This window comes from Quercus lobata, chromosome 7, assembly GCF_001633185.2.
Source record: "Quercus lobata isolate SW786 chromosome 7, ValleyOak3.0 Primary Assembly, whole genome shotgun sequence".
Lineage (NCBI taxonomy): Eukaryota > Viridiplantae > Streptophyta > Magnoliopsida > Fagales > Fagaceae > Quercus > Quercus lobata.
Genome location: NC_044910.1, coordinates 28,245,330 through 28,269,086, shown reverse-complemented (window position 1 = coordinate 28,269,086; position 23,757 = coordinate 28,245,330). Strand labels below are relative to the sequence as shown.

Genomic DNA, 23,757 nt, shown 5'->3' with positions numbered 1-23,757 from the left:
TTACCCTGTTGCAGTGTTTCTATACAGTGTTCACTACTCTTGGATGAGTAATTCTTAGATATTCTCGCATTATAGAGAATCGTACTCCCTCCTTTTACATTTATGATGAGGTCCGCTCATTAAATTTATGGTAGAGTCCACCATGAATGTCAAAGGAGGGAGCACTATTTTTTCGTACTCTGAGACTACTTAAGAATTTTTCCTCTTGAATATCCTGTCAATTAAGAATTACTATGTAATGTAAAAGAAGTGCTATTAAACTAGTCTTCAACATGGCATTTGAATTTTTCCCTACTATTAAAATTTCATTAGTTGCAGACTTGCAGTGTAGTGTAGTATAAGGGTAGATATTTTCAGTTGACCGGAATATGAAATTTGAATTTATTCCTTTTGGTGTTAGGAGACTGTTCAAAGGTTGACAACTTGAGATGACTTGCACTTGGGAGTCTTGGATAAAGTTTCTCTCTTCTTCTTCTTTTTATTTTTATTTTTTCATTTTCATTTTTGTTTTAGGGCTCAAGGATTCTCGTTATCTGGACCAGGCTATTTTGAAATGTTTACATTTGTTTAAAAATTAAAATACAATTGTACTTGAGAAAAATTTAAAAATTACAGTATATCCAACCAAAGCTGTAAAATAAATCAATATAAATAGACCCCTAATACAAGAGTGAATTAAATGGTTTTAATATCCTCATAGAGTCGTGGTACTCTGGCCCCATAAAGAACTTGTAAATAGTGCATTCAAAATCGTACTCTAATTAACAAAGAAGCAACTATCAAGGGCTTTTAGTGGCATTACTCAATTCTTTTAAGGAGGATAATTTGGGTTCAAATCCTCTCCCCGACTTTTTGTAAGGATAAACAAACAAAAACAAAGAATCCACCAATGTCATGGTATCACCAATGCATAGCATCGATGGACATACAAGTAGGACACTAAAGAATGAGACAACAAATTTTCATATGATATGTCCACATGCGTTCACATTTCACACAACTTTTCCTCAATTAGTTGTTCGAATCTAACCAATAAGCATTAATGAGTGATCAAGGGTCCCTTGGTGGGCAAAATCTGGAGGGGCCTAAAGAAGAAAATGTTAAAACTATTAGTAATTTTATTACAATAAATATATATATATATATATATATATATATAAATTGTGGGGCCAGAGAATTTGTGATAATAATCTCCTTTACTTGGCTCTCACTTTTGATATTTTTCTTGCACGGCTTTATGATTTTTGAACTGTTGGACATATACGTGTGAGTGAAATCTCACATTAAATAACAATAAAAAAAGTGAGTGGTTAATATAACATAGTTGAATCCAAACTCATAACCTTAAAATTTTGGGTTGGTTGTGTCCTTTTATATATATATATATATATATATATATATATATATATAAAACCAAAGTCTTTTACTTTTTGTTAACCTCTACAGAACTTGCCACATCATTATCATTTTTTTTAAACAAAATTATTCAACTTTTTTTTTTAATTAACAATATCAACTTCAACCCGAGGAGGACTAATCTTTGACATCAACAACTAAAGTCCAAACTTAATAAGGAGTGAAACTCTATCTCTCTAACAAGTCCAACTTAAACTTAAACTCAAACGTTGATAATTTATCTTCAAATTTGCGAGGTTAATTATGAACACTAGAAAAGCAGCGCAAACCCCAATATATATATATATATATATATATAGATAAATCCAATTCTAAAATCAACAAAAAATCACACAAAAAAAAAAAAAAAACTATTTCTCCCCATCCTCTCTCTTCTCTAATTTTTCCTCCTTCATCCTTACAAAACTTCTATGACTTACTTTGGACTGAATTGAAGAAAGGGACTACGTGCAGCAATCTTCAAAGCAACATAACTTTTCTTTTTATCCTCAAAAAATTATAATATCACACAATTGCAATCAGCTCTACCCATTTATGACTCTATTCTCAGCTTCTTCCTCTCTTTGCCTTCCAAGAGAATGTGCATCACGTGTGTGGTTAAAATCTGATGTTTTCATCAATTGAAGTGGTGGCCAGGTATGACTTCTCTTTCTTCTTTATTTCTTATTAAAATAATATATATATATTATACTACATAACATTGTAATATATATATATATATATATATATATATATATATATTATTAAACTAGAAAAAAAAAAATAAAACATGATTTTTTGGGCTAAGCAAAAAGATTGATCATTATTTTTTTAAAAAGTAGTTTTTTTTTTTTTTGTTTTTGTTTTTGTTTTTGTTTTTGTTTTTGATATTGATCTTTGGGTGTAGGGTTTAGAAGAGAAGGGTCATGGGTGGTTGATTTGAAGGGCAAGTTGATGAAATCATTGGGTTCAGAGAGGGGCAACCACCCAACCATTCACAATCTGAACCCTCTTTCTGTAACTATTAAGAGTGTGAAGAAGAAGAAGGAGAAGCAAAGCCCTTAAAAAAGTAGTTGATTATTTGATTAAAATTTTCATATATTGAGATTTGTCTACTTTCTAGAAAATCTTTAATTTATTATTATTTTTATTATTAATAAATAATTTGTTATCCCCTTCTCTGTCACTCCAATATTTTCTTCTCCTCTACTTTGTTAAAAAAAAAAATATATATATATTTTATGGTTTTTCATATATTTTTTGAAAATTGATTTTCGTACATGAACCACCAAACTTTACGTCTGTGGCTGCATATGATTTTTTTTTTTTCATTGTTTAAAGTTTAGACCCGTTTAAAAATTTTTCATCGTTTAAAGTTTAGACCGGTTAAAATTTAAAACTTACTGTTTTATGGGTTCGTATACATTTTTTTTTTTTTTTTATATTTCTCTTTTGAATAGTCATATATTTTTTGAATTGTTTCAATAACTTATTCTTTAATTATATATCTTTTTTGGCATTTTGAAAGTTTTAACATCTAAATTTGTGTTAGTTTTTGCAATATTTGAACATGTTTAGCAAATTTCAATGACTATACCATGTACTATTCTTTTGAAGGTAATTAATTTTTCTTTTATATCTCTCTATTGTGTAATCATATACATTTTTTTTTTTTTCAAAAATTGATAGGAAGTAAATCTTATGATTCTTTAATATGTTTTGGCTTTTCAAAAGTTTTAACATCTGAATTATTATTTTGATTGTAATACATCTTTTTCTTATATATCTCTGTTGTGTAGTCACACACACACACACACACACACACACACACATTATCTATAATTTCTAGGCTCTAAATCTTTTGATTCTTTTCAATAGTTATAGTCATGAATTATTATTTTGAATGTAACCCATCTTTCTTCTATATTTCTTTATTGTTTAGTCATATATATTTTGTTTTGTTTCAATAATTTCAAAGCAGTGAATTATCTGATTCTTTAATATTTTTTGGTCTTTTAGAATTTTTAATATCTAAAATTTCATCCTTGAAAATAACAAAATCCATGCAAACATTAAAATAAAAGTTAATGTTATATAATATTATAAATTTACAAATTAGAATAATATTCCTGAATATGGATTTACTTTATGTGAGTACAATTTAGGATTTTTTTTTCTCTTAATGTTTGAATATGCATTTTTATATAGTATTCCTGAGTAGTTAGTGTAAATCTGTGCAATATATTAAAATCTCTAGGTTATTTTACAAATTTTTTTTAAGCCATTACACATTCAAGCAATGACTTTTTCATCAAATTGTAACACAAATTGAAATCATACAAGAGTAAATCATGTAATAGTGTAGTTTCTTAATCAATTTAGGATTTTATAAAATTATTTTAGTCTACCTCACAAATAGGTAGGTTTCCGTGTATAGCACGGGTTAACAACTAGTATGTTATAATAACTATATAACTAGCAGATGTTTGGTGCGATGTGCAATAATGAAGAAAAAGAAATTGTAATACAATATATCCATAAGTAACCATAATCAATATACCCTAAAAATGCCACTTGATTCTTACATTTGACGTTTTCAATACAAAAATTCTTATTAATTCTTTTTCTTTTTCTTTTTTTAAGGAGTATTTATTTTATTTTTAAAAAGAAAACATGTGAACTCTTGAAGGCTAAACATCTAAGATTTAAGGTTTATAATGAAAAATTTGCAAAACTATATATACATGTCAAGAGATAAAAAATATAACAACAATTGAATAGAGAGATGTAAAATTGTATTGTTTCATATCGCAAGTTTAATTTTACATATAACTGAGTACCTCAATTAATTACAAAGATTACAAATATAAATAAACATGCATTTTAGAAACCCCAACTGGCTGAACCGTTGTATCAAGCTTTGACAGTGTTGTTGAGAAATTTAGATCATATGCACCTAAAATCGAAGCCAATTTCATACTTTTATTGACATTGACTCTCTCTCTCTCTCTCTCTCTCTCTCCCCCTTCTTTTTGGCCATTTGATATTTTGTGAAATCGGAATATATAAAATAACAAGTGTTATAATATGAAAGGCAAACATTGAATAGAGAAAATTTTTCATTTATGAAATTAAACATGGAAGAGTTCAAGAAGTTGGACAAGAGAGTAAAGCCAAATCTCTTAATCTTTTGCATTTATGGCTTAAACTAGACATGGATAAGAAGATGAGGTGAGGTGAAAGGCTAAATAAAAAACTATTCATATAAAGTGTCACATGGGAAAACCTCATACTTTCCCCCATAAGGTCTCTACTTATATATGACAACTTGAGATGATTTGAAACTTCCCAATGTGTTCTCTCCTCAATAAAGTGGTATTAAATCTCACGGTGGTGTGTGGCAACAAAGAAGTATTGTTAGTGATGCTAGATTAATGGTTTGACACAAGGTTCTCATGGATGAGCATGCGTAGTTGACGCATGATACTAAAGGATGGTATACGAGAGACCCATAGATAACACGTATATGTGTAAATTAGATTTTTAGAGATTACTTTGAGAAAACCTCTAAACCATAACTAGAGCACACTTAAACACCATTTTGACAAAGATTTATAACAGTGTTTCTCTACCAACAAAGAAAAGGAAGAACAAGAGTAAAACTAAATAAAGAGAAAAAGGCAAGAAATTACGTGTGTTAGAAAATTTAGACCCCGGTTGATAAAATTAACAAGTTTTAAATCCAAATTGTTAATTAGATTTATTATTGATAAAACTTGTTAAAGCAAACAAACATCAATATCATGTCAAAATCATGCATTGGAAAAATAAATAAGACTAGATATGATGACCTAGGAAAACCAATGAAACAAACTAGTTTCACAGTAAAAAACCTGGGGGGAAACCTTCCCAAAAAGCAATCCACTATAGCAAAAGAAAAGTTTCAGATCTAGTGCAAACCTTTATCCCTAGACTCTACAATCCTTGTAAATAAACTTACAGCAGAAACCTTCTACCGCTTCTGAACATCTGAACTCTTCAATATATGAACGCTACCCTTTTTGCACGGATCCCAGTATGTGACTAACCAATGATGTACGACTCCTAGTATGTGACTCACTCACCAACTTGAAGAAGATTGTTGGCTGCAAAGTTCTTCACTTCATCAACAATGAAGATCAAGAAGCATTTGGTTATAAATCCCTAAGGTGCAAAGATGCAGTAGCTTCTTTCAGAGAGAATAAGGCATCGGTCACCTTTTGCATATGTTCATCTTGTATTCTCTTATGTGACAACTTCTAAAATAAGCCTTACATATGTCTAGGGTTGTGAGAAAAGAAAGCCTACACAAACACAAAAACATGGGCCAAAAATCAGATCTGAAAATCTGAATTCCTGTAACCTCGATAGATACCTTGATTGATTGAGAATTTGTCGAGCTTCATTCATTAAATCTCGATAGATAGCTATCTGTCGAGCAGCTGTTGAGCTATCTGTCTGTAGGTGTCGAGCTATCTATCCAGCTTTAATGAAAGCCCTTCTTCACTTGTTTCTTGGTCCAATCTTCATGACTTTAATACTAGACTTGAACAACATGTTTCTTGAAGTACGAAACACATCCTAGATCTACCTAAATATAAATAAAGTGTATTTTGTCAAAGGATTGGCCAATTACACAAAATATGTCCTTAACAACATGAAAAACCCATGACAAAGGGGTGAAAAACCATGGTGAGGAGCAAGGATTTGGTGTCCTTACTCTTGCAAGAATATTACATTCCTTTTCAATGAGACCAATAATACATTTTTTATTCTCTATTCAGTGTCAGCTTTTGTCATTTCTTCTTGTCCTTTTCTACCTTACTCATCATATATTTGCTGATACCTAGAATGACTAGTGTACATATCCTTTTATAGTACATGGAAGAACACCTGGTGTACAAAGGCAGGTGGCAACACTCTATTAGTGTTTGCAAATCCAAGATGACAACTAATCAATAGTACACATTTGTCTGCTGGAAGAGAGAAAAAAGCTCAGCTGCTTGGAGGAGGTATGTGGGGAAGGACAACACATGTCATGGTTGTAGGAAGATATGATCATGGGTTTTGTTTCTTCCTCAAGCCAAAGGGGGAGCTACACGTGTCTACTGTGTTGCCCAAGCAAGGTACTATCCAAAATAGGAAGTGACTAGAATCTCTCTCAGGGTAGCGCTTGGTGATTAGTACAGTACATCAGAGAGTGTCCCCCTTTCCTTTAGATTCTAGCAGCTGTGTGGAGCTCACGCCATTGAGGTGCTCAAGGTGTAACTTCCCTCCTCAAATACAACCCAATTCACAAGAAGATTCTCGTGCTTGTACACAACAGAAAGCCTTTAGCTGAGTCACTTGTTATTCTAGAATACATTGATGAGACTTGGAAAGACTATCCCATCTTGCCCAAAGATCCTTATGAGAGAGCCAATGCTCGATTCTAGGCCAAGTTCATAAACGAGAAGGTAAATATCATTTACTATTAAGCTATTCTAAATTATAACTTTGTCATGTCCTAAACAAATTATAGTTAAAATTTTATTTATTAGATTTAGTAATGTAAAGAAATATCTTTTAAATTTTAAATGATCATAGTATTGGATGTATTTTAAATTTATAATTTTTCTTTTATAAGATATTGTACTAATATTTAATTTAAACTACTATTGCTAGGGTCATACTTTGTTGTAATTGGATAATTCTTTGACAAAATACACTTTACTTGTAATTGGGTAGATCTAGAATGAGTTTAGTACTTCAAGAAACATGTTGTTCAAGTCAATTATTAAAAACATGAAGATTGGTCCAAGAAACAAGTGAAGAAAAGCTATTCATTAAGTCTCGATAGATAGCTTAACAGATGCCTGTTATCGAGATTTAATGTGAAACTCAATAGATAGCTCGACAACAGCTCGATCTATCGAGATTTATGATTTTAGAATTTTCAGATCTTAAATTCGGCCCAGTCTTGTATATTTTTTTGGAGTTTCTTTTTTCACAACCCTAGACATATATAAAGCTTATTTTAAAGGCCGTCACACACAGATACAAAGACCAAGAGACTTATATTCTTCATGTGAAGCTATTGTGTTTATATGCCATAGGGTTTTGTAACTAAATGCTTCCAGATCTTCATTGTCGATGAAGTGAAGAACTTTGCAGCGAACAACATCTGTTCAAGTTGCTGGAGTTAGTCATGTACTTGGGATCCATGCAAAGGGTTAGTCACAAATAGGAGGTTTGTGCATCAAGGGAAAGAAAGCTACTATAAAATCAAGTCTAATTGGGTATTAGAGCGAAGGTTCAATTGTAGGTTGGTATTTTGGGATAGGGTAAGGGTAGTTGGTAAGATTCCTTATACTTGTAACATCTTGATTGTTGATTAGTGGATTCTTGGGAGTTGTGACCTTAAATCACTCAGTGAAATTTTTGCCTTGCGATTTTTCCCCATTTGTCAACAAATCACTGTGTCAAATTTATTTTCCGTTGCATTTATTTATTTATTTTTTGTGATTTGTTGATGCCTCCACGATTTGCATGAAATTGAACCTAATTAATCAACTTGGGTAATTGAATTAATTAACCGGGATTAAGCTATCTTAATCCAACAACCATGATATTGATCAAATTTTAAATGAAAATAGCCCTTCTCCAATGAAATAGTGGTTTTTCAAGTGTCTTGTAAATTATGATTCTAGTTTCTGTTGTTTTTATTTTTGGTAATCTTATTGAGTTTCACAACCTCGGTTGTCAGTGGTAGCAAATTTCTAGTTAAAATTGTGTATGTTAAAGATAAATCATTCAAAAGCAAATACCCCTGCGTGCATTGCAGCCAAAGATTCCATTAACTATGTGTCCGCGAGCATGTTTTTTATTTTTATTTTGTTTTTATTTTTTAATTTTATAAACAGTCGTTAGAGAATAGAGATATAAATTATCAATTAAGAGAAAAGGAGAAAAACTGTAACTCGCACTAAAATTTGAGTTTTCTCTATTTTATTTTAATAGTGCTTGCCTACAAGATGGAAATCTTGCTCGTGTGAAGAGAAAAAGCGTGAGAAAGCTGTGGAAGAAGCATCTGAGCTTCTACAATTTCTAGAAAATGAGCTCAAGGAATAGAGGTATTTTGGTGGAGAGACTATACGACTGCTAGACATTGCTGCTAACATCATAGGCTACTGGGTTGTAATTTTTGAAGAAGGTTCTGGGGGTAGAGTTGTTGATAAAGGAGAAATTTCCCAAATTGTGCAAATAGGCTAATGAGTTTGTGGGTGTCAGTGCCATCAAGGAAAATCTACCTCCAGAGACAAACTAATTGCCTTTTTGCGAAATCACTTTGGGCTTGGTAATGCTTCCAAATAGAACGTACACTCACCACTCACAGTTGGTGCATATTATTGTGTAATAATTGATTGCTTTGTCATCAATCGGGTTCTTATGTACTTTTGCAATTCCATGTGATTCATCTGTAACTGTTTATGAATTTGTTTGAGCCTTGTACTTGCTTACCCTATTGCAGTTTTTCTATAAAGTGTTCTCCACTCTTGGTTATCCTGTCAAATAAAATTTTTGTAAATTGACATTCTTCACATACATCTAAAAAATATCAAAATGACTACTGCGCACCCTTGGTGTGATGGTTACTCTACAAGCATAAGTGCTTGTGTGGTGTGGGGGGTAAGGGCCAAGGTTCAAGTCTCTAAGAGAGAGCTTCATACACATATATACTTAGGTTAGGTTAGAGTAAAATTTCTATCTTGTATTAAAAAAAATAAAAATCAAAATGAAAAGAGATGACAACGGTAATAAGAGTGTCAACAAAGGATGGTGAGCAACAGAGACAGACATCTTCTTATTGTCAATATCTAATTCGGTAATTCCTAAGTTAAACATTTGGCTTCAAGACGAGCCTTGTAACACTAAAAAGATATATCTTTGTAAGTTTAGGTGTTCTAAACTCACTTTAATAATATGATTCCCTTGAGGCAAATCACTTGGTCCAATGTCTGAGTTTTGGCACGTGTATCCAATTGTTCATTCATTAGAGCATTAGTATTGGTGGTGCTAAAAAAACTAATTTGCTATTTTTAGCACCACAATATACAAAAAGTGTGCTACATTGGAGGTGGTATACGTAAAAATTTTAACTACTCAACTACAGTGCATAACCATCTATAGTTGTGCACTGTAGCTCAAATGTTAAAAGAAAATAATATATTTTATTATTTCTCCCATTAAAATAATATTTATTTCCTTTTTTTTTTTTTTTCATTTTTTTCCCCTCCACTCCATAGTTCAACTCACTCTCTTCACAATCTCATCCAAGCTTTCTCTTCCTCCACTCTCACAGACCAAAGCCCAGTCCTCCATCTCCCCTACCCTTCTTTGATTTATCCTTTTTCCTCAACTCGTATCTCACCTAAGCTTTCTATTTAGTCAACCATCTTTGCTCCTTCTTGTCGCCCCAAGCCCCATTGCCGACCCATCCCTCTCCCAGTCACTCTCTCGCCAAGCCATCTTGCCCATAACGCAATCCCCCACGATGCCCAAACCCTATTCCCATGCAACTCCACTAGCATTGCCTTCTTCGAACTCAATGGCATGAGGCGAGTTGAAATTGGTGAGGCGTCAATGGCATGAGGCAAACTCGACGGAGAGGAATGAATCGAAGTTGAAATTGAAATTTTCACTATTGCCACCATCTACGACAGCGTCGTTTTTGGTTGCAGCTCTAAGTCTAAGCGTGAGGCAAATGGATTTTCTATTGATGAATAGGTTTTGATTTTGAGGTTAATGGATTTTGTTTTGATTTTTTCTTAGTTAACAGGTTTTGTGGTGGATCGTGACTAGGTTTATGGTGGTGGATCAATGGTTGATGGTGGTTGAGTTTGAGATGGTGGATTGTGGCTGGTGGTGATGTTGTGAATGGGTTTAGTTTGAAGAGAAGACAAAGAGATAGAGATTAAGAGAGAGAAAAAATAATAAATAAATGATTAGTGTTTAACTTTGACATGAAAATAAGAGCATTGACGTGGAGTGAGTTGTGAAATGGTAAGTTAAAATAGATAAAGTGGCTTTTTGTGGTGCCAAATTGCTAAATTTTTGGCACCACCAATGTTGATGCTTGTTACCCCAAAGGGCTAAATAATGAGGCCTCACATAATGAGTGAGATTTGTGTAAAGTTGCTAATGCATGATAACAATTTAAATAATGAATGTGTGATGATGGAGATTTTACCCTCTAACCTGATTGAAGTAGTGAAGGTCTGAAGTAGTTAAATTCAATGGCAGAGCTAGAAATTTTCTCAAGGGGGGCCAAACTAAATGAATCATTATATTCCGGTATCCTTAATTCTCTCAATATAAATGCATGACTCTATTTTTGGAATTTTTGGAATTTTTCATGTTAAAGAGATAAATTTACTTATTTATTTTTATAAATAAATGTTTGCTTTAAATGCTCTTAATTAAAATTGTTAAGGACATATTTTATGTAATTGGTTAATTTTTTGACAAAATGCACTTTACTTGTAATTGGGTAGATGTAGGATGAGTTTAGTACTTCAAGAAATAAGAGTTCAAGTCAAGTATTAAATCCATGAAGATTGAACCAAGAAAGAAGTGAAGAAAAATTGTTCATTAAAGTTCGATAGATACCTCGACAAAAATAGTATCTATCGAGATTTAAGAACAAAGCTCAATAGAAGCTCGACAAAAGCTAAATCTGTCGAGGTCTACGAAATCAAGATTTTCAAATCTGATTTTTGGCCCTAGCTAACATGTATGTGTAGGGTTTCTTTTTTCACAAACCTATATATATATAAAAGACTTATTTTAAAGGTTGTTATACATGGAGAACACATGCAGAAAGTGACCCAGTGTCTTATTCTCTCTGCAAGAAGTTACTACATCTTTTGCGCCTTAGGGTTTTGTAACCAAGTACTTCTTGATCTTCATTGTGCATGAAGTGAAAAACTTTGCAACCAACAACCTTCTTCAAGTTGTTAGAGTTAGTCACGTACTGGTATCTGTGCAAAAGGGTAGCGTTCATATATTGAAGAGTTCAAAGGTTCTGAAGCGGTAGAAGGTTGTTGAGGGCCATTTGTTAGAGCCCAGGTAGAAAGAAAGAAAAGCCCAATGATAAGGGCAACAAGGAATTGACAAAATAGATACGACCCAAGCAGCAGGAATAATGCATCACAGGCCCAAGAAATAAACAAATGGGTCTTGAAGAGGCAAGTGCGCTCAAAGAAGCCCGGAAAGAAAGAAATAGCATCCCATAGGTAGTGTATGAGGTAGAAAAGCGAGAAAAGGCCGTCGTAGGCCCAGTGTAATGTAAACTAAGAGAGTAAGGGATTTATGGCAGGCCCATGAGTCCCAAGGATGAGAATAAGGTTATTGGACCAGGGAAGCCCAATAAAGTTAGTAAAAAGCCCATGGGAGTGTGGAATTAGCAAAAGGATCGAGGAAGCCCAAAGAAAGCAAAACAGGCCAAGGATGCCCAAAGGGACATAAGAGCCCATAAGCAAAAGCAAAACAGTAGCCATGTCAAGCCACTGAGAGAAGGAATAAACGACTGGTCTTAAAAAGAGGCCCAACGGATTAAGTTATTACGGCAGAAATAATTGTACAACATTACAAGAAATAAAGAAAACCAGGGAGTGGGCCAAAAGAATGTAAGGCCCATCATCAAACGAAGTCCAGCTCTTGAATGGAGCGAGAAAACAAAGAAACGCCCACACAAGAGGTCAAAAAACACAGACGGCGAGCCTCCAGATCACGACAAACGCATGAGCAGCAGGCAGATTTTTGGACATATCTGAAAGGAAAGCACGCGCAAGGCCCAGACACCACTAGCCTGTACCCAGCCAATATGGGACGTGGTGGGGTTATTGGCCAGAGGTAAAAGGTAAAGGGGGCATGGTTTGGTGGTGGGGAGAGGGGAAAAGACCTATTTTGTAGTTCCTGCCCAAGCCCTTTTGGAAGGTACGTCCTGTTGGGATGATAGACCACCCAAAAGAGGCAAGGTTGAGGGGGGAACCGCTAGGTACATGCCTTGAGAGTAGAGAGAGAGAGCATTTATGCTGTGGCAGGTAAGAGTGCTACGGTGGACTGACGAATGAAACAAACTTGCCTTTGTCGGGTAAGGGTGAGTGGCACACAGACGAGCCCTTTGGTGGTTGGCAAGTACGCCCAGACTAGAGAAAGGCGATTAAGGGGCAAAGTGGTAAAAAACTGGTCACGGTAGACTATAAAAGGACCCTTGCCGTGCCTTGAAAAAGGATCGAAAAAACAGAGGGTATTCACGGAGTAAAAGAAAAAACAGAGTAAAAAGAAAACAAGAGAAAGAAAAGAAAAAGATAAGAGAGAAAATAGAGGAAAGAAGAGAGGAAATTGAGAAAAAAAAAAAAGAGAAAATACAATGGGCATGCATCAGTAGGTCGAGTTCCCTCTCCCCCCTTCAAATCATGCTTTCTTCCAAAACATAACAAGGATTCCTTTTGGGCATTAACCATTCAGGTTCGACTCCCTCAAAGCCATTAATCCCCACAGCATGATCTTTTTCTGGGAGATTATTTGCATTGAGAGGAGGCGTTCTCCCCTTTTTGGTTTTGCTTTTGCGGACCAAACTTAAAACTTGACTTTGTGCACGTTCTTGATTAATTCATATTATTTTCTTTCTCCTTTACTTTCTCTGTAAATGACATTATCACAACTGTAATCATGTTATATAAGTATAGATTTCTTGGCCATTTTTATTAAATAGTCAGAATACTTTGTTTTGTTATTATTATTCTATTTGCCTGTCGTAACTCATTTGAAACAGTTCTACTTGCCGTAAGCCTACTCCTGGCAGACGAGGCATAGTTTGTGCATAAACTAGCCCAAGTTGAGTTACAGTTGGACTGGTCCCAACTCCCTTACTCCGAAACATTCGGGTCCATTACCATAGGAGGCAGCCCAACCCAAAGCACAATATGCAAAAAACAACCCACATTAAATTGGCGACTCCATTGGGGAGTTAGGAAGTAGATAGGGGTAAAAAGAAAAGAAAACATAACCCTTCGCAAACAATACCACCAAAGTCTCGGATGACAAGGAATATGAGTGTCGTATCCTCACAAGTAGAATCCAGGCCGATGACACCTCACCAACAGCAACTTAACCAAACAGAAGGTGCCAACAGAACGAGGGTTGATCCTCAGCCTCAGAGAAGAGTCCCCACGAACAATGTCAACACTTTCATCGAAGTATTGCAATCATTACTGTACTCGCAACAACAAATGATGGAAGAGATTCATCAACTGAAGGCAGACAAAACAAAAGAGAAAGGCAGCCAGCATGACCCAGATCATGGGCAGACAGAGAGGAGACACTGGCAGGATGTGTCCCACGGAACGTAGAACAGCTTTTCATTACCATGGTTGAAGTAGCGGCTCTCTTGAAGCAAGAGATAGCCAGAACACCTAAGGAGAGGTTTTACGCACGAAGACCTCCTTATCCTCTAAAATTACTAAGTAAACCGTACCCCGAGAGGTATGAACCAAGGGCCTTTGCACAGTATGATGGCAGGAAAGGAAGTGCAGTAAAGCACGTGAGCAAATTTATTGATACCCTTGGCCCTTACGCAGCAGATGAAGACTTATATCTGTGGGAGTTTTCAAAGTCACTGTGCGACCGGGCATACACCTGGAACATTGGCTTAAATCCAGGATCGATCCTAACTTGGGATGACATGGTGGATGTATTTTAAACTAAGTACTTCCACAGAGAAGAAACGACAATGCTCGCAACTCTGCAAGCAATCAAGCAAAGGAATGGCGAGGATTTAATGGAATACATCAAACGGTTCAGGGACATAGCACTTGACTGCTACGACCACTGTGAAGAAAGCACCTTAGTGGAAATGCATGACCAATATAATTCGGGAATTCAGAGCTGTCTTGGAAATTCTAGAAATTTCCTAGTTTGTACAGCTATTGCAGAAAGCTAGAAAGACGGCTCAGTCTGTAAAACCCAGTTCAGACAAGAGAAACGCCCCGCAGGCTATGGCGATGTCCACTAGAGATTGGAGAAGGAAAACAGAGGGGAGGGAGTATGATACGCCCTAACCCTTACCATGTACTCCTAATGAGTTGGATGTGCTACTTGACAAATAGATAGCGGACGAGATCTTTAAACCCAACTAGGTTTCTAGAGAGCCCACGGAGGAAGAAAGGAGGGATCCTCACTTCTGTCGCTTGCACAACTATGTACAACATCCCACCGCAAAATGCTGGGCGCTTCACAAGTTGGTGCACCACAGGATTAAAGAAGGCGCATTAGAGCTAACCCAGCAGGAAGTCCAAAGAAACCCACTCCCAAACAACAAGGGAAAGAGTGTAGCAGCAGTAGTAATATGTGCAGATCCGGGAGAAGACGACGAAGAAAACTAGACTCTACTTGCTGTAGCGATTACCACTCTTCAGCAGAGTGTCAAGTTCAAAAATCTATTTGACCAGTTGGGACTTACAGCAAAATAAAGAAAGATAGCCACGGAGGCTTTGGTAAGCATCGCCTCCGAGATAGGGGTGGAGTTCCTATCAGTAGAAATGCCAAAAAAATAGGGCTTTCTTGCAGGAATCAACAGAAATCACGTTCAGCAGTAAGGATATGGAGGTGGGACACCCAGATCATAGGAGGCCTATCTATTTAGCAGCATCTATAAATCAAATCCCCATCAAGAGGGCCCTGGTGGATACGAGTGCTTTCATAAACCTCATTCCGTTGAGCACCTTACAAGCTGCAGGAATTTCGAAAAGAGAGATCCAAGGATACCCGATGGAAGTAACATGGTTCAGTGGAAGAAGTGAGTACACCGCAGGCCACATTTAGTTATGGTTAAAGGTAGGCCCTATAGCCTCTTTAGCTCGTTTCTATGTGATTAGAACGGAAGTATCCTATCATGTGCTTTTGGGAAGGCCTTGATTACACAAACACCAACTGGTCCCATCTACCTACCACCAATGTGTGAAAGGAAGACTGAATGGCAGAATGATATGCATAGCCGTAAACCCCTCGCCATTTGAGCAAGCAGAAGCTCACTTGGTGGAAACTATGTTTTATGACCAATGGGCTCCATCTGGGGAAAACTTGGTTTTAAGGCCACGAGGCACCTTCGTGCCTAGGTGGGAAGATGTTCAAGACGACCTAGAACCCGATTTAAGAGAACTACTGGTGCGAAAGAAGAAAAGAAAAGAAGCGCCTGCCGTAGAGCCAGACGAAACACCATAGTGCATCAGGGTTCGAGGCCTTAATGGTAGGATTGTGTATAAATTATGAAGGTACGTGGGGCCCACGGGTGAGAGGCAAGTGGGTCCCACACAAAAAGGGCAACACAAGAGTTTGGCATATTGCATCGTTGAAGAAAGTTTGGGAAAAAAAGAAGAGAAAAATGAGGCAGTTGCGGCAGAAAAGGACACGTAGGTTATGGCAGAAGTAGAGTTGAAAGAAGTTGACTTGGGGTCTGATTCACGGGAACCAAGGCCTATCTCAATTAGTGCAAGCCCGACAGAAAGGGAGAAGTCAGAACTCATATTGTTGTTGAAAGAATTCAAAGACGTTTTTGCTTGGGACTATAGTGAAATGCCGGGATTGGATCCCAGGCTAGTTGCGTATACATTAAATGTAGACCCAGAGACCAAGCCGGTGGCCCAGCCTGTCAGAATATTCCACATGGAAATAGAAGGGTAAATAGTCAAAGAAGTGCAGAAGTTGCTGGCCGCAGGATTCATCAAGCCTATTCAGCATCCTCGCTGGCTATCCAACATAGTACCAGTGAAGAAGAAGAACGGCCAGATAAGATGCTATGTGGATTTCAGAAATCTCAACAAAGCCTATCCAAATGATGAATTCCCTTTGTCGAACATGGATTTACTAATAGATTCTGCAGCAGGAAACGCCATGTTTTCATTCATGGATGGTTTCAGCGGGTATAATCAGATCAGAATGGCACCAAAGGATGTAGAGAAAACTGCTTTCAGAACACCTATGGGCAATTTCTATTACACTATGATGCCCTTCGGGATAAAAAAATGTAGGTGCAACTTATCAACAAGCAATGACGACCATATTTCACGATATGATGCACCAGGAGCTAGAAGACTATGTAGATGACATAGTGGTTAAATCAAAGAGGAGAGAGGAGCACTTTTGTGTGTTAAAAAGAGTATTTAAATGATGCAGAGCTTTTAAGTTAAGAATGAATCCCCTCAAGTGTGCATTCGGAGTGTCCTCTGGGAAATTTTTGGGTTTCCTGGTTCACAGCAGGGGCATAGACGTGGATCCGGCCAAAGCCACAACCATAGCAACTATGAGACCTCTGGCCACAGTAAAAGAATTAAAGAGCTTCTTAGGAAAAGTCTCATATATCCAGAGATTCATCCGTGGGTTGGTATCAATCATCTCTGCCTTCACCAAGTTGCTTAAGAAGGGGCAAAGTTTTGGGTGGGGGGAAGCGCAGTAGACGGCCTTCAAAAGGCTACAACAGATAATGATGAACCTTCCCACGGTGCAGGCCCCTATTCATAAAAGACCACTGCTACTCCATTTGGCCACCAACTCGTACGCCATCGGTGCACTAATCACTCAGGAAGATGGAGGAGGTGTCGAGCAGCCAATATACTACATCAGCTGCACCTTAAAAGATGCAGAAACTCGTTACCCAAAGGCAGAGAAAGTGTGCTTGGCCATTGTATAAGCTTTGCAAAGGTTGCGTCACTATTTCTTGACCTGCGAAGTATGGCTGATGACTAAGTCCCATGCCATTAGAGCTCTGTTACGATAGCCGATCCTTTCTGGCAGGATATCTCAGTGGTTGCTACAGTTATCGCAATACAACTTAAGAATAGGGACACCTAAGGCAGTAAAAAGTTAGGCTATAGCAGATTTATTGGCGCAGTTTCCAAGCGAGGAAGAATTCCCACTAGATGATGAAGTTCCAGGGGAAGTAGCCATGGTTAAAGAAGTCAGAGAACAGTGGGTAATGAAATTCGATGAGTCTTCTACTATCCATTCTGGAGGAGTAGGAGTAGTTTTGTATCATGAAGAAGACAAGACGGTGGCGCTGTCATTTAAGCTGGAATTCCCTTGTTCGAACAACACGGCGGAATATGAGACCTACTTAACTAAGCTTGCCATGGCCCTCGAAATGGGAGTTAAACATTTGAGAGTATTGGGAGATTCAAACTTGGTTGTCTACTAGGCCAAGGGAAGTTTTTCCTTAAAGGAGCCTAGCTTAACCCCGTACAGAGTGATGGCCCAGAGAATGGAAGAAAAATTCTCAACCTTTGAAATAGAGCATGCTCTTAGATATGAAAATAGGTTTGCGGATGCGTTAGCTGCATTGGGTTCCCAAATAATCTTCAAAGGGAATAACACTAATATAGAAGTCAGCAAGAGGGAAGAATCCATCATTGAGGTGTTAAAGGAAAAGTTCCGAGAAGAACAGGGTGAAGGGGATTAGCGAATCCCCATAAAGGAAACCTTGGTGAAGGGAGACAACGCAACATAATTAAAGATGTTAAAAGACTATGCCTTGGTAAAAGAAGAGTTGTATCGCAGGATGCTAGGCGGGGTCTTATCTAGATGCGTGGGGCAGGAGGAAGCCCAGAGGAAATTGAAAGAAATACACAACAAGACTTGCGGGTCTTGCAGAGAAGTTAGTCTTTAACGCAGACTTTAGAGAGCAGACTTCTATTGGTTAAGCATGGGTAAAGATGCAAATCAAGTCCAAACCCAGTGTGAGACTTGCCAGCTTGCGGCAGACAGGGAGGAAATTTACGCTGTATTCATCAGTTAGGATTGGAGAAGCCCTTTCATGCAATACCTAACAGAAGGCGTTCTGCCACAAAGGCACAGTGAAAGATACAAGCTTAAGAGGTTAGCAACATGTTACTTCTTGCATAACATGGTCATTTTCAAAAAAGGATATGATGGAGACCCTTTAAGGTGTTTGGGCCCTGAAGAGGCAAAAGAAATGATAAAAGAATTACATTCAGGGGAATGTGGTGAGCACCAGGGGAAGAAAAGGCTTTACAGATGCCTGCTATAGATGGGTTACTACTGGCCAACCATGAAGAGAGATGCGGCAGAATTTGTAAAAAAGTATCACAGTTGTCAAGTACAAGCCAACTTGATTCACACCCATCCACAGGGCTTGCACAACATGGTCACCCCATGGCCCTTCCACACTTAAGGGCTAGATTTGGTAGAGCCAGCCAATCCACCATCACGTGGATACATATGGATATTAGTGGCTACAGAGTATTTTACTAAGTGGGTAGAAGCAGTACCACTCCGTAAGGCCACAGGGGAAGCAGTGGCAAACTTCATCAAAGAAAATATAATTATGAGGTTTAGGGTGCTCCACAGGATCATCAGTGACAACGGCACACCATTTGTCAACAGTGACGTAAGGAGAATGCTAGAGTTCTACCAAATCAAGCACCACAGGTCATCACCTTATTACCCTCAAGGGAATGGGTAGGCAGAGGCAACGAACAAGACTCTCATAAAGATCATCAGCAAAATGAGCCAAGAGTATACAGGAGAGTGGATGCTCTCTAGGCTTACAGAAAATCACCAAAGTCAGCCACAGGCTTTTCACCCTTTTCCTTAGTCTACGGAACTGAAGTAGTGAGCCTGGCAGAAATAATGACACTGTCCCTGAGGGTCATGCAGATGCAAGAAAAAGAAAAAGAGTGAAAAGTCTTCGCGGCAGAATGATTCGAGGACCTAGAAGAGCTTGATGAAAAGAGAGAAGAAGCCTAGGAACGCAGCCGAAGATACAGGCAAAGATGACTGAAGCCTATGGCAGGATGACCAAGGAAAAAGTGTTTGCGGAAGGACAACTATTGTTAAAGGTGACAAACTATGTCAGATGAGGCCTGACAGGACTATCCAAGTTTGCACCAAAGTGGGAGGGACCCCTTGTGATAAGGGAAGTGCATCAAAGTGGATATTATCACCTAACTCAAATGGATGGCAGGGACTTGATGGATCCCATCAATGGAAAATGGCTGAAACGTTATTTTGCTTAGAGAAAAAAAAAATTTATGTGGTTATCCCCTTCTTTTGTTTTAAAACTTTTATGTTTCATACACTTTTTCTTTTATTCCTTCAAGTGACTATGTCACAGAAGAAAAAGTTGTAACGTGCTTTCATGAGTGTGTAATGAAAAAGTACGAAGTATTAGCATCATGTCATAGCAATAGTAAAAGAAGTAGCAAAGTGTAGCATCATTACAAACCTAAACTGTGGCAAACACATGCCAAATAACTACTGTAGGAAACATAGGAGTGTTCTGTGTGACATAACAAAAACAGGAAAGTAGAGAAAAGGAAAGGGAACCGCGCCATCATCAATGGAGTCTAGAAATGAGACTCTAATCTCCAAAACGACTAGGCCCATTAACGCCGGAAATAAGGTGCTCACAACGACCTTCCAAATCCACCACTTCTTTCTTCAAAAGCTCGATGCGGGCATCTATGGCATCAACAGCTAGCTGAACTCTCCTCATAAAAAGGGCTCGGGCAACTTCACGAAGATGATCAAGAACAAACTCCACAGCAAAACCCACACTGATAAGTTCTTGAATCACAGCCCTCCACTGCAGGATTCTCTCGGTAGAAATAAAGTCAATGAAATTATGCTCAATATCGTTCAGCACGCACCCTAACATCTTCAAGAAATGCTCCTTAGCAGAACGGCCAAGACGAAATTCCTGCATAAAGTTGCCACGACTACTGTAGATCATCACCAAGTGAGAAACACAATCCTCAGGGACTCGAAAGCCATAAAAGTCTACGTAAGGAGGATTGGAAGCCCAGAAGTCTAACGGACCAAGGTCGTTAACTTCCGGCTAGTCAAAGCGGGCAAAGAAGGTCACAGCATCATCTGGGACGGTAGCAGAACTACTACCTGTCTCAAATTGAGAAGGGATAGTAGGAAGTGGACTTATATATATATATATATATATATATATATATATATAAGTCCACTTCCTACTATCCCTTAAATATATATATATATATATATATATATATATATATAAAATGCAAGGCAAAGTGAGAAGCCATGACACGGGAAGAGAAGACTTACAGAAAAAGAGGATGAAATAAAAGGAAAAGGAAACTTGTCAAAGCTACCAGGAATGGGGGGTTGCGGGTGCAAAAAAAACAAGTACTGTAGGCACAGCAGAAGCAACAGTAGTAGGTACGGCTAAAAAGGGTGCTAAAGGTGTGGTAGGAATAGGTGCTACGAGTGTGGCAAGAGCAGTCATTCCCACGCCTGCTACAATTCCTGGCCCCTCATAAGTCTCTGCAAGTGGGGAGATAGGTGTGCAAATGAAACGCAAATACAACCAAAAAAAAAAAAAAGAAGGGGAGGAAAGATACATACCCATGAAGTCAGGCTTGGGCAAAGCACTCTCCTCTTTATCGGAATCGGAAATCCTCTTCTTCATGACGGGCGCATCATTGGGATCCTCAAGAATTTCATCGGATCCCTCTGAGGATAAGTCCGTATCAGGACTATAGGTAGCGGAGCCAAGAATGGAGGAAGGAGTAATAACAAGGGAGGCATCACCTTTTGCAGCCTGGGAGATAGCTGCAAAAGGGTCACTAGTCGAAATAACAAGCGGCAGAACGGAAGGAGCGATCTTGGTTTGAATAGCGTTAGGAGGAATGGCTCCCTTTGGATGAGTGGGTCTCTCGGCAGACAAAGGTGTAGTCTCACCAGCCCCTTCGACATGAGTACCCTCTCTAGGTATCGGCTCGGCAGAAGGGGTGGGAGTTTTGGCAGGAGCCTTATATGTAGCAGTAGAGGGAGCGGGCGTTGCGAATACTACATCGGCCCCATCAAAAAAGCCTTCTATGGGTACACCCATGGAAGCGGAAATCTCCTCGGCAGTAGGGCCATATATGGATAGAGGTTCAGACTCCTCCTAAAGAAAAAAAATTTAAGCAAAAAACAAAAGACATGTGGCAGAGGGAGCGCGTGTGAAAAAGAAAAAAAAAAAAAAGAGAAGTGAAGAAAAGGGACTTACCTCAGATTCAGGTTCATCGAGCAAAATATGGCAGGTAACTGACGAGTTTTCCTTATGCTTGGACTAAAAGAAAAGAGACAGAGGAAATTAGCAAGGTTAGGCGCAAGAAAGTTAAGAAATTTTGTCAAAAAAAAAGGGGGGAGAGATAACTTACCTTCTGTTCAGTAGCAGATACGGGGTGAAGGGTAGTCTTCCTTTTGCTACCACGAGTTTTGCTAGCCAAAGGAGCACCTGTAGAAGGTAGTGGGGTGGCAGGCTTGGTTTTGCCGGTAGACTTAAGTTTGGTAAGAGCTTTCTTGCTCGATACAGAGATGTTTGTTACTTTGACTTTTTTCTCCCATCCGGGAGGATAATCACTAGCGTGCCAGTACCATCCTTTCTTCTCTGCATCCCACTCAAAGATGGCTGACTGGTTTTGTTTTCTAGCATACCCCAAAACTGACTTAGAAGGAAGAAGGAAGCGAGGGTTAACTAAAACAACCATACCTAGCCCATCAGGAGGAATAAGGGAAAAGCCACGGCTACGCGCTAGCTCGTCCACAAATGTAGTCATCACCGCGTACCAATAGCCATGCATAGGAGGAGTATAGAGACCCTCCTTTAGTGAACTGGGAATTGTAACGGTGTTGAAACACTGCCTCTAAAACTCAAAGGTAGTGTGCCACAGGAAAAGATGGACTGAAGTAGGAGATTCCATGAGGAAAGAAATGTCATTGGGGATATCTTGATCCAACCCAAACTGCCTTCTTACCTGATTGGCAGGATAGTGGACAAACCTAATGCCTTCATTGGCTAGGCAAGGCAGCCATCCGGCATTAGTAGCAGCAAGATAGGTGATCCCTGTTTCATCAAAATTAACAAAGGGGGAAGTGGTCCCAATGGTGTCAACAAACGAACCCATGGCATAATCTATACAGGTGTAATTTACACCTAAGTTTCTATAGGCTCTCCAAGAAAAACCGACGCCCTCATCAAAAGATTCAACCACAGAATAGCCAATTGGCTTCAAACCAAACCAACGAAAAGCGAGCGGAAAATCGGACTCAAACCTACTGCAAAAGTCAGTAATCACTCTCGGACATGTCTGGTACTTCTTTCTAGCAAACCGAGCAGGTCTACACTTTGTCAAGTACTGAGCACAACGCTCAAACAACAACTGCTAAAGTATGGAACAGTGAACGGAAGAGGTAACAATGTGGCAGGACCCAGCCTGATTCTCATCACTACGAAGAATGTCTAATTGAACATATAGATGTCCCAGGAACATAGGGGCCAGCGGCAGGCTCACGCCAACAGATATTTTAATAGCCAAACGAAAGTACAAAGGCTTTATGGCATAGTGGGGGTGGAACCTAAAAACAAATTTGCAAAGCCAAAATGCAATAAAAGCCGCACGACGAGCAGCAACAGAAAACTTAGAGGAAGAACTAATCCAGTATGAAAACTTGACGTTTCTGGCCATCCTTTTCCTCAATTCAACCTCAATGGCCTCTTCCTCCGGAGAAAACTCTAGGGTGGTAGGATCGGCATCACCAAGAATGGGTAGGAGCAATTGATTAGCCACATTTTCAAGAGTCACAGTGAGTTCGCCGAACAAGAAAAAGAAGGTGTGGGTCATGGTACACCACCGTTGGACCAAATGATAGAGGTTATGGAGGTCCCGGTAGTTCGACAGGCAGCAAGATGAGACTATAGATTTCAAACGCCGGCTTGTTGCAACAACCCCATAAAGCCCGTATCGCCAAGCCCGTATAGTTTTTGAAGAAGCTTCTGGGGTAAAGTTATTGACAAGAGAGAACTTTCCCAAACTTTGCAATTGGGCAGATGAGTTTGTGAGTGTAAGTGCCATCAAGGAAAATCTACCTCCTAGAGACAAACTACTTGCCACTTTACGACGTCGCTTGGGGGGTGCTAATGCTTCCAAATAGGTGAACTTTACACTTGCCAATCATAGTTGGTTCACATTACTACATAATAATTGACTTTTTTGCCATCAATGGGGCTCTTATGTACTTTGCAGTTTCATGTAATTTGTCTGTAATAATCTATAAGTTAGTTTGCGCCCTGTACTTGTTACCCTGTTGCAGAATTTCTATACGGTGTTCACTACTCTTGGATGAGTAATTTTTAGATATTCTTGCAGTATAGAGAATGGTACTCCCTCCTCTTACATTCATGGTGGGGTCTGCTCATTAAATTAATGGTGGTGTCCACCATGAATATAAAAGGAGGGAGCATCATTTTTT

General features: G+C 38.3%; 1 pseudogene; it reads left to right on the top strand.

Moving 5' to 3' along the window:
• Window positions 1–6,472: 6,472 nt before the first annotated feature.
• LOC115951843 lies at window positions 6,473–23,439 on the top strand (annotated as a pseudogene).
• The last annotated feature ends 318 nt before the right edge of the window (window positions 23,440–23,757 follow it).